The 4,455-nt window shown below is 41.1% G+C and overlaps 1 protein-coding gene across 1 annotated transcript in view; it reads right to left on the reverse strand.

Annotated features, from left to right (window-relative positions):
* adarb2 (adenosine deaminase RNA specific B2 (inactive)) overlaps positions 1-4,455 on the reverse strand; it is a 292,008-nt gene that overhangs the window by 91,026 nt on the left and 196,527 nt on the right. The gene's annotated exons all lie outside the window — the stretch shown is intronic.

Below are 4,455 nucleotides of genomic sequence, written 5' to 3' on the forward strand. Positions count from 1 at the left end.
CCTGAAAATGAGCAGAATATGGGCACTATAAAAAATTTCCTGGCTAACTTATTATTGTGATGTTTCAAGAAAAATTCTAGTGCTCATGATGAGACTTTTCTGTTGGATTTCTTTGCTTCTGAAGGAGTCATTTATCCAGCGGCATTCCCCTTTGCTGGTGACTAAGTGCGGAGCAGAGAGAGCTAAAACGCCCTACAGCCAGCCATACATCATCAGATATTGATACAGTTTCCACCACCAGCGCCACGGCTGACATTCAATTCATAGCTCTGGGTGCTCTTTTTGAATTCCTGACAGTCAACAAGGGATCACGAGGAAATGTCAATGTTGTGTTGGTTTGGGGCGCCTCAATGACATGAGGGCGAATGGTAGAAAAAATAATGGCGGCACTTGGGACAAGCCGCTAACTTTTTCTCTCTAAGTGATGGCCCTTTGGTGTGTGTGTTGTGCGTTTGTGTTTATGGAGGCAGGTTTTCGTCTGATTTAAGGATTGTATCAATTACAGTGTGATTTCAGTCAATTCTGCGTCAGGTTTTCAGCATAGTTGACTGAGAAACTAAACCAATGTTAAAAGCAAAATAATAAAATCTTATGGTTTATTATCTAATCATGGGTTGCCTGAGATTGGGTGAAACAAAGCGCCTTACTCAGCATGTGTCTGATTGGCCATCTCAGCCATCGTCACGCCTGCATTCAAGCATTATATTAGGTCTGGTGACAGGTATGGCTGCTAACAGTATGAAATTACAGTGCCCGAGCTACACCATTTGTTTCCAGTCTTAATGCACTTTGGGCCTAGTTACCAACACATGAGAAATACATGTAGCATGTAGTTTGAGAGCTGTTTCCAATATTGGCTAAGACGGAAAAGCTAAATACAGTAGGCGGGCTATATTTTGGCGTGGGCTGGGGAATATCCTGGCATCGGAATGCTACAAAAAACAACCCTAGATTTACCCATGAAATAGAACCCGTTTTTTTAGACAAGAAAAAGCTGGAAGAGTTTTGGTTTCAAAAAGCAGCTGAGAGCGACTTTTGTTGCTATAACAACAAATACTGCTACAGTATCCAAGAGCACTATGTCGAGCGGTGCTAATGCTAACGTTGGATGAAACAAAGCGGTGGAGCGAGCTAGAGAAAGAACAGAGAGAGGGAGCGGTGCGTCTAGCGTTAGATAAAACAAAGCGGTGGAGCGAGCTAGAGAAAGAACAGAGAGAGGGAGCGGTGCGTCTAGCCAGAGGTGGGTAGAGTAGCCAAAAATTGTACTCAAGTAAAAGTACTGTTACTTCAGAATGATATGACTCAAGTAAAAGTAAAAGTAGTTGTCCAAATAATTACTTGAGTAAGAGTAAAAAAGTACTTGATGAAAAAACTACTCAAGTAGTGAGTAACTGCTGAGTAACGTCTGATTTATTTCTTAACACAAGCATCAATCAGACAGACAAAAATACAAAATAATCATATTTAGGCAAATTATAGTTCATCCAATCAATAAAATAAATTAAAATTAATTTATTAATTACAAAATAGCTTATTTGAGAGACTTATCACATCAAATTAGGATGGATACTGCATGTGTAAAACATACTTTATGTAACCTAAAAGACAAACATCCACCTCTCCACAGCAGAAACTAAAACCACCGCTACGTCTCCTCAGGTTAGAGGTTGAGTTGTGTAACGCTCACATGTCCGTTTGTTTTGGTAGACCCTGAACACACCGTATAACGTAGCTGCTGTTTCGCATTTTTCCTAAAAGGTAACCATGCTTTCACTATGAGGCGGAGGGGGGTTCCTCCTCGTCTGTGTTGCCTTGGCGACGTTTTGCTTCTGACGTCTTTGCTACGACTGTAAAGGTAACCTGTCGCGCTGCTGAAACGAGTATGGTCACATGACTGCACAACGACGTGTGATTGGTTAAGCACAGTCACGTGGTAGAGCCTTCAGCGGAAGACTCTCTCTCTCTGTCAAAATAAAACATTAAAATGCGACGTACGCGGGGGTAAAAACAATGACTCGTAGTAACGAGTAACGAGCTCATTGTAGCCTGATGTAGCGGAGTAAGAGTACAGTTTCTTCTTCACTAATCTACTCAAGTACAAGTAAAAGTATAGTGATTTAAAACTACTCCTAGAAGTACAATTTTTTCAAAAACTTACTCAAGTAAATGTAACGGAGTAAATGGAACTCGTTACTACCCACCTCTGCGTCTAGCATTAGATAAAACAAAGCGGTGGAGCGAGCTAGAGAAAGAACAGAGAGAGGGAGCGGTGCGTCTAGCGTTAGATAAAACAAAGCGGTGGAGCGAGCTAGAGAAAGAACAGAGAGAGGGAGCGGTGCTTCTACTGTTAGATAAAACAAAGTGGTGGCTTGGGACAACCTTTCAAATCCCCCTGGACAAAATGAATACATGGATGTCAGACTTGAAACTGAGTCGTTCAGCTGACATTTTATAGATGATATTGGAATATGTTCATCCAGTCGCTATGAGTTAAAGACCTGCCCTTTGGAGAAAATAACGCTGCTTTTTTCTCACACTGCTGAATATGGCTTCTAACAAACATTCCTTGACAGCAGAGGCTTAAACAGTGCATGATCCCTCTCACCGCCAACCACTGTGCACACGCGCACACACACACACACACACACACACACACAGCCTGCAGGACCCAATACAATATGCACTTCACAGCCCGCGGATGAAATGAAATGAATGCAAATAAACGATTGAGAAAAGGCTTTTGAGCGTGCCAAAGAAATCCGTCCGTGGCCCCTGCTCTTTTAACATTTACTAAAAATCCATCGCGTGGCGTTTGCAGTGTAAGCAGAACGCCAGATAGACTTGAACAAATGCACACGCTCTCCTTTGTCACCCTTTTTCTTTCCTTTCCGCCAAACCTTTCAAGTGCAAACACGTACTTTCTAAGCTGGTGCGGTAGGCCAGCAGAGAGAGCAGCAGAGGCATGACAATGGACTGAAAGGAGAGTCAATATCAAACTGAGGAGAAAAATAAAGGCAAAGAACACTGAGGGTCTGTACCTATTGTGTGCACGTGCGTGCATGTTGGACTTTTAAGTCCTTTTGCACTACTCCAAACCTTATTGTATCTCATTCAAGTCCTTTTTAAAGTCCACACCATGATGTGTCACACAGCATTGTACACATGATTTAACAAGCTGTTTTCTTTATTCATTTTCATGCTTAGTTTCCTCCCCCTGCAGTTCATAATGCATGCTTTACCTATGTTAGAGAGAAGGAGGTGTGATCAGAAAAAAAAGAGAGACAAATGAGCGGTTCACCTTAAAAGACAGGGAGATCATCGTGTCTCCGCCTGTGGACGCATCTTCTTCTACTACTTTAATAACAGTACTGAGAGAAAGCCCTGAATGTCAGCTCTGCTGGAGCAAAGTAGCTGCCACGTCTAGAAAGCCAAAGCTGTAAATGGGTTTCCGATATGTATATATTTTAAGTTCTGTTGATGATTTCATTATCTAATCCACTTGTCATATCATAGGGTGACCGTATTTTGATTTCCATAAAGGAGGACACTCCTCTCAGAAGTTAGTGAACATGCTTTATTAGGCCTCAATGGTACAAAATAACTCATGTAATAAAATAAAATCTGTAACAACCTAAAAAATTAATAGCTCTCTTTTTAAATAAATATGAAATAATGTAAAGGACCTATTCAGTGTCAGCTTCAAAATCCAGCTTCAACTAAATATCTCTTAAAACCTTTCCAGTGTAATAAGATAAGGTTTTTTGGTGTCCGTGTGAGCTTTGAGATCTCCAGTTTTATTAGACACTGAAACAAATGTGCTAGCATAATATATAATAAAATATAATATATATAAGGCAGCCTCTCGTGAATTACGTCACGCAACAAAGTACCGTAGTATTGTGTGCAAAGCGCCAGTCAATTTAAGTACACGCTTAATGCTAATAGGCCCATAAAAAACAGTGAAAACCGGACATTTTCATGAATTTATAACCCCCCCCCCACGCCCTGGACAGTACATAAAAAGTGGACATGTCCGGGCAAAAGAAGACGTTTGGTCACCCTATCATGACCCTATGTCGTGTATCCCTCTATACCAATGTTTCCCAAACTTAGGGTCGGGACCCAAAATGGGTCGCAGACCTGTTTTATTGGGTCGCCAATTGGCAGAATAAAATGCATATCAATCTTATGTGAATGAGCGTTCTTTTTTGCTCCACTGGTCTGTTCAGCTCAGATGCTGGGGGGGGGGGGGGGTTCTCTCTCCCTTCTCTTATCCTAGGAGGGGATAAGAACAGGAGTTGAGAAAGGGATGAGACACAGACCTTTTCTGTTTTTGGTTACTTTTATACTGGAATAAATACACTTCATATACATTTAAATTCATGTTTTTTTTTCCGTCTTTTGTCCACAGTTAAAAAAGGAAATGTCACAATGATTCATGGTGTATTTTTGTAA

The sequence above is a fragment of the Etheostoma spectabile genome, chromosome 22 (genome assembly GCF_008692095.1).
Source record: "Etheostoma spectabile isolate EspeVRDwgs_2016 chromosome 22, UIUC_Espe_1.0, whole genome shotgun sequence".
Lineage (NCBI taxonomy): Eukaryota > Metazoa > Chordata > Actinopteri > Perciformes > Percidae > Etheostoma > Etheostoma spectabile.